Source organism: Ambystoma mexicanum, chromosome 6p (genome assembly GCF_040938575.1).
Source record: "Ambystoma mexicanum isolate Mex_15411 chromosome 6p, UKY_AmexF1_1, whole genome shotgun sequence".
In the NCBI taxonomy this organism is placed as follows: domain Eukaryota; kingdom Metazoa; phylum Chordata; class Amphibia; order Caudata; family Ambystomatidae; genus Ambystoma; species Ambystoma mexicanum.
Genome location: NC_090935.1, coordinates 140,324,421 through 140,337,590, shown reverse-complemented (window position 1 = coordinate 140,337,590; position 13,170 = coordinate 140,324,421). Strand labels below are relative to the sequence as shown.

Genomic DNA, 13,170 nt, shown 5'->3' with positions numbered 1-13,170 from the left:
CATTTCTATTACCACAACCGCATGTTCAGCATGTTCTCATCACATTTCTGTAACCACAACCGCATGATCTCCAGCATTGGATCTTTCATAGATTCAGATGCTTGAATATTCCCCGTCGTCAGACTGGGAATCCTCGGTGATAAAAAATAATTATAATTTATTTTTAATATACATACATTGCTACCTAGAAATGCATGCACATAGACCATTATGGCCTATGAGCCATTCTATTGTGTAGTCCCTCCACCTCACTTTGGTCCTTTATGACCCCAACCAATGAGGTGGCAGGGCTTAAGCTCCGCCCAGGCAGCCTTCTTTGTTTTGACCCAGAATTCGTCGAGTGAACTTTCTCTTCAGATGGCTGACCTTCAGACTACCAAGAAGCCTTCCCTATTCAGGGATTGCACGAGGTGCAAGAGAAAGAAGGTTTACATGAAAGATCCCCATGATCACTGTATATACTGTCTTTATCCTCATGACATCCAGAAATGTCACATTTGCAAGTCTTTCAAGAAAAACCCTACAAGACAGGCGTAGAAGACTTCTCCTGCATTTGGAAGCTAGGGGACTTTCTTCTGATGAGGAATCTGTGAAGACAGCCCCTGTTCACTCCAGCAAATCCTCTGAGAAGCAAACTTCTAAAAGAATCGCTTCTTCAGTGGAAAGGAGCTCCTCTCCCACTCCCAAGAGCCAGAGGAAGCTGGAAAGTATACCTTTCCTACCTCCACTGGATTCTATAAGCCATAAGATGAAGCATTCTATGGCAAAAACTACCTCCAAAGGTAAGGAGGAGTTTTCAAAAAACCTGGGGTGGGCAGTCGTCCACAGAGAGGCCGTCTACGAGTGGCAGTAAAGGTAGAGGCCCGTCGTCCACCAAGCCTTCAACGCCAAGACATTTGCCTTCCAGGAGTAGGCCACAGAAAAGGGTGCGTTCACCTGAGCCACCGTGCAGGTCTAGGAGCAGGACACTCAGTGTTACGCTCATCTGACTCCCACGGAGGCGCTGGCCTGGTTCGCGCTGCTGTGACCTCTTCTAAGGTGATGCGCAGGGTTCGGAAGACGGACTGGACCGGGCCCCCAAATCTGGCTTGTCTGGCTCGCAGAAGTATCCTTCTTAGGGTCTGGAAGGACGAGCTCTCCGTCCTGCTTCTGATGCAGGGGCGCGTTGGTATCCAGTTACTTCACTGGATTTTCAGATTGGTGAGAACCAAACTTGCTTGGCTTCCAGGTAAGTTTTTTGATACGAGGTTCCCCTTGTGTCCATGCATTAATGTGAGGAGGTAACGTGTTGGCCTGTTCCTTTTGGAAAACGTCCTGAAAGTATTGGTATTCCGGAGGTAGTTGCATGGAGGCAGAGGTTACAGATGCTAGATTAATCTTCAGGTTTTCTGGGTAGCAGGTTTGTGTACAATGCGGGAAGGTTATTCTCTTAGCTCGCCAATCAATTCGAGGATTATGTGTCTCTAACGAAGGGATTCCAAGAATAACCTGAAACTGTGGAGCCTTGATTACATCAAACACAACACCCTCCCGATGGCCGTCGGGACCAATAAGAATCACCTCAGTAGTGGAATGTGTTACCGGTCCAGAGGCAATTTCAGTTCCATCGACTGTGGTGATGACATCTTTGCTGGTTTTAGGACGGAGAGGGAGGTTAATCCTAGAGACCAATTCACGATCCACATAGTTTCCAATAGCCCCACTATCGATGTATGCCTTTTTTTCCCCTTAGGGGCAGGGGTCCGGAAAAGCCAGGATGCGGCGCGGACCCGAAATTAAGAGGGAATGAATCAACAGGTAAGTCTTAACATGGAGATTTAGCTTTCCTTATTCCCTTCTCTCTCTCACCTTTTGTTCTGGTGTTTTTCTCCCTAGTCGCTGGGGCGTGACTGCGAATCCGGATGATCGCTGCTGAACATGGAGGCGCCCTGTAAAGGTGAGTGGCGCTGCAGCGATCGACGCAATGAGCTTTTAAATTAAAGTCTTCCTTTTCAGAATTGTCGGCGAGATGTCTCCGGGATGCGGATTTAGCAGGTAAGGACTTTTCCTTCATCTGTTCTCTTCTTCTCTTCCTTTGCAGGTGATCCAGGATGCTGGCAGGCGTGGCAGAAGTCAGGATAGGATGCAGGAGCAGACACGGTGAGAGTCCAGCTGCTAGATGCAGAACAACGCGAAGCACGTGTGGCTGTTCGGGTGGGGTTTAAATAGCCTTGGAATAGGTTCCAGGTATGTATCCTTCCCCGACCACGCCCGGATGGTAAATTAGTCCCACAGGTAAAGTAGTTCCTTTCAGGCCTCAAGGAGGCCGGGATCTGCAGCATGGTCTGCATCAGGTAAGTGCACCCAAGCATTCCCATAATGAGCCTGGCGCCTATGGCGCCAGGACTGATGTCTTTTATGAGCCTGGCGCATAGGCGCCAGGACACTGTCCAAAGGGCCTCTATATGGGGTTGCTGGGTCCTTCCTTGGGGACTGGATGTCCGCTTTCGGGGACGCCGGGCTTGAACCGGCTCCCCGGGAGCGGGCATCATGACAGCACACCCCCCCAAGGCCCCTCCCAAGGTTGTTCCCTCCGGGGGTTTTGGTTTGTCTGGGAAGAGTCGGTGGAATTTCCTGACTAATCGAGGTGCATGCACATGGTCGCTGGGTTCCCACGACCTCTCCTGAGGTCCGTACCCCTACCGGTCCAGAGGCAATTTCAGTTCCATCGACTGTGGTGATGACATCTTTGCTGGTTTTAGGACGGAGAGGGAGGTTAATCCTAGAGACCAATTCACGATCCACATAGTTTCCAATAGCCCCACTATCGATGTATGCCTTTTTTTCCCCTTAGGGGCAGGGGTCCGGAAAAGCCAGGATGCGGCGCGGACCCGAAATTAAGAGGGAATGAATCAACAGGTAAGTCTTAACATGGAGATTTAGCTTTCCTTATTCCCTTCTCTCTCTCACCTTTTGTTCTGGTGTTTTTCTCCCTAGTCGCTGGGGCGTGACTGCGAATCCGGATGATCGCTGCTGAACATGGAGGCGCCCTGTAAAGGTGAGTGGCGCTGCAGCGATCGACGCAATGAGCTTTTAAATTAAAGTCTTCCTTTTCAGAATTGTCGGCGAGATGTCTCCGGGATGCGGATTTAGCAGGTAAGGACTTTTCCTTCATCTGTTCTCTTCTTCTCTTCCTTTGCAGGTGATCCAGGATGCTGGCAGGCGTGGCAGAAGTCAGGATAGGATGCAGGAGCAGACACGGTGAGAGTCCAGCTGCTAGATGCAGAACAACGCGAAGCACGTGTGGCTGTTCGGGTGGGGTTTAAATAGCCTTGGAATAGGTTCCAGGTATGTATCCTTCCCCGACCACGCCCGGATGGTAAATTAGTCCCACAGGTAAAGTAGTTCCTTTCAGGCCTCAAGGAGGCCGGGATCTGCAGCATGGTCTGCATCAGGTAAGTGCACCCAAGCATTCCCATAATGAGCCTGGCGCCTATGGCGCCAGGACTGATGTCTTTTATGAGCCTGGCGCATAGGCGCCAGGACACTGTCCAAAGGGCCTCTATATGGGGTTGCTGGGTCCTTCCTTGGGGACTGGATGTCCGCTTTCGGGGACGCCGGGCTTGAACCGGCTCCCCGGGAGCGGGCATCATGACAGCACACCCCCCCAAGGCCCCTCCCAAGGTTGTTCCCTCCGGGGGTTTTGGTTTGTCTGGGAAGAGTCGGTGGAATTTCCTGACTAATCGAGGTGCATGCACATGGTCGCTGGGTTCCCACGACCTCTCCTGAGGTCCGTACCCCTTCCAATCAATTAGGTAGAACAGTTTTGACCTAAACATTTTTGAGTCTAAAATGTTCTTCACTTCGAATTCGGGCTCCCCATCTATTAGAATAGGTTCTGGAGGTTTGAGTAGTCGGGTTCCGGGTACCACTGGTTTCAGAAGTGACACATGAAAAACAGGGTGAATTTGCATACTAGCTGGTAATTCAAGTTTAACAGCCACTGGGTTAATTATTGCCGTAATAGAATAAGGTCCCAGAAATTTTGGGTTAAAAGTTCGAGGCCCTTTGAGTGGTAAATGTCTGGTAGCTAACCACACTTGATCCCCAATCTGATACGGAGGTGCTTCACTCTGATGTAGATCAGCATTCTCCTTGTATTTTCTCTTGGCTTGTTGTAAATGCGTAGTTGCCTCTTTGAAGGCTTGGGTAATTGTAGAATGCAGATGTTCTACTGCAGGCATTCCGAGGTTCTGAGGTGAGCCAAGGTTTGAGGTTCGAAGGCGATGCCCAAACAGAGTATAAAAAGGACTGTGGCCAGTTCCAGAGTGTACCGAATTATTATATGCGTATTCGGCTATCCAAAGAATGTCTTTCCAGTTGCTTTCAGATTGCTGTAACATACACCGTAAGTGCTGTTCAAGGGTCTGATTTGTCCTCTCGGTCTGACCATCGGTCTGAGGGTGGTGACTGGTCGATAATCTTACGTCGATCTGCGCTATTTGACGACATTTGCGCCAGAAGTGGGAAATGAATTGGCTTCCCCGGTCAGAGATTAGTATAGATGGGAATCCATGTAGCCGAACAATATTTTCGAGGAATTCTTTGGCTAGGACAGAAGCTGAAGGTAAACCTTTCAAAGGAATAAAGTGGGCCATTTTGGAAAACAAATCCACAATTACCAGAATAGTATTGTACCCCGAACAAGGAGGCAGGTCCGTAATAAAATCCATTGATAGGGTGTGCCAGGGTGCTGGTGGTATGTCTAGAGGTTGAAGGAGACCGGCTGGTCTTTTCTTTTGACTTTTATTTTGGGCGCAAACACCACAGGACATCACAAAAGATTTAACATCTTTTCGCCAAGAGGGCCACCAAAATTGTCGTTTCACTTTTTCCTCTGTCTTGGCAATACCGGGATGTCCCTCTATTAATGTATCATGATAACCGGAAATAACTAGTTCGTGTAATTCCTTATGTGGCAGGAATAAGCGTCCTTGGAAATAAGGTAAACCATTATCTATGGTAAAGTCTGATCCCTTTTGTATCCATTCCTGTAAGGTTGTAGGGTCCAGGAGTTGTTTCACTCTGGCTTGAATGTCTTCAAGCGTCTGTAACAAAGTCATGCCTAGAATCCTCTGTTCAGGAATTATTGGTACTGGTTCTGAGTTTGTATCAGATTCTCCCATTCCAATTCGGGATAAGGCGTCTGCTTTGCCATTCTTGCAGCCAGGTCGATAGGTAATCACGAAATCAAATTCAGCGAAAAACAAAGCCCATCGGAGCTGCCGTGATGACTGAGCCTTGGCGGTTTTCAAATACTGTAAATTCCGGTGATCAGTGATCACTGTGATGGTATGTCGAACGCCAAGCAGATAATGCCGCCAGGCTTTAAAAGCGGACTTAATGGCTAACAGTTCTTTGTCCGTGATTGCATAATTAATCTCGGGTGCCGAGAATTTTCTGGACCAAAATGCTACGGGATGCAGTTGGTTGGTTTCGGGATCTCTTTGGGACAGGACAGCTCCCATGGCTAGGCTGGATGCGTCAGTCTCGACGACATAAGGGAGATCTGGACGCGGGTGTTTCAATATAGGTGCGGAGGTAAACTTAGCTTTTAAATCCTGAAAGGCCTGCTCGGCTTCTTCAGACCATTCAAAATGTTTATTTTTCCTCAAGAGTGCAGTAATGGGTTGTACCACGCGTGAAAATTCCGGGATACACCTGCGATAGAAATTGGCAAAGCCGAGCATGCTTTGAACCCCTTTTACAGAGCTAGGTGATGGCCATTTGAGAATGGGATCCACTTTTCTTGAGTCCATTCGGACTCCTTTCGGTGTCAGGATGAAACCTAGAAACTCGACTTCTGTGGTATGGAAAACACATTTCTCCAATTTAGCAAATAGTTTGTGTTGGCGCAGTTTTTCAAGTACTGCCCTGACGTGTTTTCTGTGATCAGATTCCGAAGAGGAGTACACCAGAATGTCATCGATATATACGACAACACAAACATCGATGAGTTCCCGAAGGACATCATTCATGAAGTATTGGAAGGCAGCCGGCGCGTTACACAATCCGAAAGGCATCACCTGGTATTCGAATAATCCGTATTTAGTACGGAAGGCAGTTTTCCATTCGTCGCCTTCTTTAACTCGTACCAGATGATAAGCCCCCCGGAGATCTAACTTGGTGTATATGCAAGCGTCCTTCACCTGGTCAAGGAGTTCAGGGATCAGAAGCAGAGTATAACGGTTTTTAACCGTTATCTGGTTCAAGGCTCGGTAATCGATACAAGTTCTAAGGTTGCCTTCTTTTTTGGGCACGAAGAACAAAGCCGAGGATGCCGAGGACTTTGACGGGCGAATAAAACCATTAGCTAGGTATTGATCCAAATATTGTCTCAAATGCAGATTCTCAGGTTCGGTAAGGGCATAAATCCTGCTACAAGGGGGTTGTGCACAGGGCACGAGATCGATTTGGCAATCGTACGATCTGTGAGGAGGTAACGTGTTGGCCTGTTCCTTTTGGAAGACGTCCTGAAAGTCTTGGTATTCCGGAGGTAGTTGCATGCAGGCAGAGGTTACAGATGCTAGATTAATCTGCAGGTTTTCTGGGTAGCAGGTTTGTGTACAATCCGGGAAGGTTATTCTCTTAGCTCGCTAATCAATTCGAGGATTATGTGTCTCTAACCAAGGGATTCCAAGAATAACCTGAAACTGTAGAGCCTTGATTACATCAAACACAACACCCTCCCGATGGCCGTCGGGACCAATAAGAGTCACCTCAGTAGTGGAATGTGTTACCGGTCCAGAGGCAATTTCAGTTTCATCGACTGTGGTGATGACATCTTTGCTGGTTTTAGGACGGAGAGGGAGGTTAATCCTAGAGACCAATTCACGATCCACATAGTTTCCAATAGCCCCACTATTGATGTATGCCTTTATTGCATGCAACCGCTTAGGCTGTTCTGGATCTACGAGAACCATTGGCACAATGAAATGCGAGGTCTGAGAGTTAGTTTTCAAGCTCGGCAAGCGGACCCCTACACTTGTCGGGCGGAGTCGTTTCCCGAAACAGAGTCTTCATGGTTTTTATCAGCGGCTCCTACCGCCTTTTGGGGCGGTTTTGCCGGGCAATCTCGTAGAAAGTGTCCAGAATTCCCACAATAAAGACATAATTTTAACTGCCGCCTCCATTCACGTTCCTTTTGAGTTAAGGGTCCTTTAACCCCTCCAATTTGCATAGGCTCAGAGACATCCACTCCCTTGGGATTAGCATGGGTCTTGACCAACACCCGGGTCTCAAACCTGGACCGATCTGCTTTTCTGTTTTGAAGTCTGTGATCCAATTGGACCACTAAGTCTATATACTCTGTGCATTCTTGGGGCGGATTTACAACTTGGGCCAAGACATCTTTAAGTTCTCCTCGAAGGCCTCGATAAAACAACATGACTCTTTTATCCTCTGGCCATCCCGTTTCCACAATTAGGCTATTACAGGTTGCAATATAGGATAGGAGGTCCTGATTGCCCTGTTGCAGGGATAGAAGTTCGTCATCCAGAGCCTGCCCCTGAGAGTGTCGAGCAAATAACCTTTCCATGCTTGCTTGAAACCTTTGAAAATCACGGAGAATCGGGTCATCTTGAGTAACCAGTGGAACTGACCAATCGGCAGCGCAGCCGCTGAGATATGACAATACAAAGGCTACCTTGGTCTGATCATTAGGGAAGGCCCCAGGTCTGCATAGGAAGTGCAAACGACACTGATTCATGAATACGGCGAATCGTTTGGGGTCCCCAGCAAAGCGTTCGGGTGGGGCCAGCGGCATGTTTCCAGGTAGATTAATCTGCACAGGGTTACTGGAAACCACAGGAGCGGGGTTCCTTCCGGAACCGGGTAGAGGAGTTTGCCCAGCTTGACCTTGCAAAAGCTGTCTGGCCAGGTCATCAGTTCTTTCCTTTGATATTATTAAGTCCCTCCTGAGGGCATTAGTCTCTTGATGAGCGGCATGTACTTCGGCCCGTAATTCCCCCAGTAATTGGGCCAACTGATCAGTCTCAGAACTTCCCATAGCGCCTGGGTGGGAATTTGTAGGAAGGCTTCGCGTTCTGTTACGCTCACCTGACTCCCACGGAGGCGCTGGCCTGGTTCGCGCTGCTGTGACCTCTTCTAAGGTGATGCGCAGGGTTCAGAAGACGGACTGGACCGGGCCCCCCAATCTGGCTTGTCTGGCTCGCAGAAGTATCCTTCTTAGGGTCTGGAAGGACGAGCTCTCCATCCTGCTTCTGATGCAGGGGCGCGTTGGTATCCAGTTACTTCACTGGATTTTCAGATTGGTGAGAACCAAACTTGCTTGGCTTCCAGGTAGGTTTTTTGATAAGTGGTTCCCCTTGTGTCCATGCATTAATGTACTAATGCTAGTGTCTTTTTCCCCATAGGGGCCGGGGTACGGAATGCCGGGTAACAGGCACCGACCCGAGATGAGCGGTGAAATCCTTGTAGAAATCAGGTAAGTCTTTAATGAGCGTTTTTTGGTAATGTCTTTTCATTCGCTCATTAACGCTGATGTCTTTTTTTCCCCTTAGGGGCCAGGGTCCGGAAATGCCAGGATGCGGCGCGGACCCGAAATGAAGAGGGAATGAATCAACAGGTAAGTCTTAACATGGAGATTTAGCTTTCCCTATTCCCTTCTCTCTCTCACCTTTTGTTCTGGTGTTTTTCTCCCTAGTCGCTGGGGCGTGACAGCGAATCCGGATGATCGCTGCTGAACATGGAGGCATGCGGCGCTGCAGCGATCGATGCAATGAGCTTTTAAATTAAAGTCTTCCTTTTCAGAATTGTCGGCGAGATGTCTCCGGGATGCGGATTTAGCAGGTAAGGACTTTTCCTTCTTCTGTTCGCTTCTTCTCTTCCTTTGCAGGTGATCCAGGATGCTGGCAGGCGTGGCAGAAGTCAGGATGCAGGAGCAGACACGGTGAGCGTCCAGCTGCTAGATGCAGAACAACGCGAAGCACGTGTGGCTGTTCGGGTGGGGTTTAAATAGCCTTGGAAGAAGTTCCAGGTATGTATCCTTCCTCCAATCAGGTATGTATCCTTCCCCGACCACGCCCGGATGGTAAATTAGTCCCACAGGTAAAGTAGTTCCTTTCAGGCCTCAAGGAGGCCGGGATCCTGCAGCATGGTCTGCATCAGGTAAGTGCACCCAAGCATTCCCATAATGAGCCCGGCACCATAGGCGCCAGGACACTGTCCAAAGGGCCCCTATATTGGGTTGCTGGGTCCTTCCTTGGGGACTGGATGTCCGCTTTCAGGGACGCCGGGCTTGAACCGGCTCCCCGGGAGCGGGCATCATGACACTCAGTGCTTCACGGACAAGGGTCCCGTCACACAGGACAAAGTCTCCAACTAGAGATCCAACGACTGTACCATCCTCTGTTTCAGTCTGACTGGCAAGAAGATCCTTTCAGAGAATTTTCTGAACCAGAAGAAGGCGAGATGACGCAAGAGCAGGATACTAACGAATGGGACGATTACATTGTGGAAAAGCCCAGAAAGAAAGATTCTCTGGGTGGCTCTTCACTGCCGGATGATCTAGTCTCTTTTCACACTATCATCGGCAAGGCCGCAGAATTGTTTCAGTTACAGGTCACATCGAAGGAGAAGAAGTCGTGCTCTATGAACACAGGGACAAACGTAGGAGAACTGTTACTACCATTTATCTCCTCGACACCATTTGGGAGTCCGGATCCAAGATATTGGCCACACCCTTATCCACTCTGGCTCTAGTTTCCAGGCCGGAGAAAAAAATACAAGGCTCCGGAGTCTGCACCTCTTTGCCTACGTGGTCATACAAAACCGGACTCGCTCATCACAGTAGCAGCTAGGAAGAAGTTGACCAATCCAGCATCACCTCTATCAGTCCCACTGGACAAGGACAGTCGCAAACTAGAGACTATGGGCAGGAAAGTGTCCGCATCAGCATCGCTTACCATCAGAGCGTGCAATGCTCTGGCCATGACGGCAAGATTCCACCACAAGCTTTGGCTCTGCATGTCCAAGCTGGCCAAACAGCTACCTGTAGAACTTCAGGAGAAAGCCAGGTCGATTATCGCTGATGGGGAAGCTGCTTCGGATCACATGATTGACGCTGCAGTCGATGTGGCAGAGTCAGGTTTCCGGCAGATGGCCCACGGTACGGTGCTGAGAACACAGGCCTGGATGAAGGCTACCAATTTCAGGCCTGAGGTCCAAGCGCAGATATTGGACATGCCCTTCGATGGTCAAGAACTCTTTGGGAAAAAGATCGATGACCACCTCAAAGGAATCAAAACGGACACGGCACGTGCCATCAGTTCTTTGAAAGATAAAGACAAGGATCGCCTGTCTTTTCGTCCTTTTTGAAGTTCATCCTCGAAGTACAGAGGTTTTAACCGTCGTTCCTACAGTCAGAAGTCGCAAGTTAATTCATACCAGGAGACCAAGTACCAGTCTTCCAACAAATACAGCCAGAGAGGGAGGCGGGGCTCCGCTCAAGGGAAGTCGCAGAGCAAACAAAACTGACAGTCCAGTTCCTCTCCCTCAACGTCACGCCCCGGTGGGGGGGAAGGCTGAGCCAGTTCTACCAACGCTGGCAGTCAATAACATCAGACAAATGGGTGTTACAGGTGGTCCGCGAGGGACACACTTTGGAATTTCTAGACCAGCACCCTTCCTTGCCCCAGACTCTGCGCAAGGTACATATGTTAAAACAAAATCCAGAAACTGCTGCACAAAGCAGCAATAGAGCCAGTACCTTACTCTCTAAAGGGGAAGGATTTATACTCCTGTTTCTTCCTCGTCAAAAAGAATTGTCAATGGCGACCCATCTTGGAACTGAGAGCGCTAAACAAATATATCAAGCGCATCAAATTCAAGATGATTACTTTGCAAGGAGTGCTCCCTTCGTTAAACATGCACGATTTCCTGGCCACTCTGGACTTGGAGGACGCATACTTCCACGTACCAATCCACCCAGCACACAGAAAATTCCTCAGATTCATTTTGGGTGATCTTCATTTTCAATTTCGAGTGCTCCCGTTCGGTCTGAGATCAGCACCGAGAGTTTTTACAAAATGCCTGGCACCAGTGGCTGCAAAACGCAGGAGGACAGGAACAGAAGTCTTTCCATATCTGGACGACTGGTTGATATGAGCAAGTTCCGCCTCAAGCGCACGCTTGGCAGTTTCAAAGACAACAAATCTCCTAAAAGGGTTAGGTTTTGCCATAAACAATGCAAAATCTTGCCCAGTTCCCAGCAAGACAGTTTCTTTCCTGGGAGCCGAGCTCGACACCAACATTCCCAGGGTGAGACTGTCGGCAGAAAGAGCAACAGCAATTCTCTGCTTGATCTTGTGGTTCTTAGGGAGAGAAACGACATCAGTGCGCTCTTACAAATCCCCCCTGGGCATGATGTCCTCATGTGTATTCCTCACACCAAATTGCAGGCTTCGCATGAGGCCTGTCCAGGAGGCACTGGACCACGAATGAAACAAGCTCTCGGTTCTTGGGAGGACATCGTCCAAATTCCAACGACACTGCACAAGGCCCTTTGATGGTGGAACGTTCCGCAGAACCTTTCACAAGGGATGCCGTTTCAGGCACCAACGTCGACCCTTCTTTTGAGGACAGACGCGTCCCTTTCGGGCTGGGGAGCTCATCTTGCGGACCTACACACCAAGGGCTCCTGGTCAACCCAGGAGTCCCAACTTCACATCAATGTGTTGGAACTCAGGGCCATACGGTGGGCACTGAAAGCTTTCCTTCCGGTAGTGGCAGGACAAGTACTCACTGTACAGACAGACAACACAACCTCCATGCACTACACAAACAAGCAAGGAGGCACGAGGTCAGAGATCTTATCTAAAGAAGCTCAATTACTATGGGCATTGGCTTTGCACCACTGAGTCCAAATAAAGGCGGAACAATGTTCTAGCGGTCAAACTAAGCAGGGACTGCACATCTTCTCACTAGTGGGAGCTGGACGAGAAGGAAGCCCAACGGATCTTCGCCTTATGGGGCCATCCACATCTCGATCTTTTTGCCAACAGGGCCAACAAGAAATGCGAAATGTTCGCCTCCAGATACCCAGAGAGTCAGTCAGTAGGAGACACGTTTTCAGTGGATTGGACAGGGAAATTCCTATATGCCTTCCCCCCATTTCCCCTCATCTCTAAGATACTATGCAGACTGAAAGAGCAGAAGTGTTCTATGATCCTAATTGCAACAGATTGGGCACGGCAGATCTGGTACTCGACCCTACAGCACCTGTCCCGATGGCCCCCGAATTGCCTCAAGGCAGATCAGTATCTATTGACGCAACAGAACCGCAAGATCCTCCATCACGATCCAGCGAGCCTGTCTCTCAAGGCCTGGTTCCCGAGCAGGGCAAGCTGATGAATCTCAAGCTGCCTGCGGAATGCTGGTATATAATCAGGGTCTCAAGGGCTCCTTCTACACACATCACTTACACTAGGAAATGGACTTGTTTTTCAAAGTGGTGTGAGACATATGCTATTGATCCTCTCATCGCTTCGGTTGAGCAAGTACTTCCCTACTTATTGCACTTAGCCAACGCAGGTCTTTCGCTGTCTTCGATCAAGGTCCACCTATCAGCCATTACGGAATACACGACGGCCCTGGAGACGCAGTCCTTACTCTCCCTTCCGGCCATTAAGGTCTTCCTTTAAGGACTTCTGCGTACATACCTGCCTATGCCCCCGCCGGTTCCAACCTGGAGCTTCAACACTGTGCTAACAGCCCTCATGGAGCCTCCTTACGAGCCCATCCACAGGTGCGACATAAAATTCTTGTCATTCTTGATATCCATTACTTCGACCAGGAGGATCAGTGAGTTACAAGCTTCATCTTCTGAACCTCTCTTCACCTTGTTCCATAAGGACTGTGGCCCTCATTACGACCCTTGCGGAAATCGACTGACCGGAGCGCCACAGCGTAAATAGCGTTTCCGCCATTGCATGAAGGAGCAAAGTGCGGCCCATTCCGACCCATCGGGCACGAGCACCACGGCATGGCGGAAGTGCAAAGTCCGCGATGGCGGAAAAGACCCCAAAACGGCCCACACCGCCGCCGTACGGCGCCCCAGGTGCAATACCGCCACCCCTCTTAGCGGTCACCGCAGTGTGCGCCTACCGTAAA

The 13,170-nt window shown here is 49.4% G+C and overlaps 1 protein-coding gene across 3 annotated transcripts in view; it reads left to right on the top strand.

Moving 5' to 3' along the window:
* The window catches only part of GALT (galactose-1-phosphate uridylyltransferase), a 784,930-nt gene that overhangs the window by 721,545 nt on the left and 50,215 nt on the right, over positions 1–13,170 (top strand). The gene's annotated exons all lie outside the window — the stretch shown is intronic.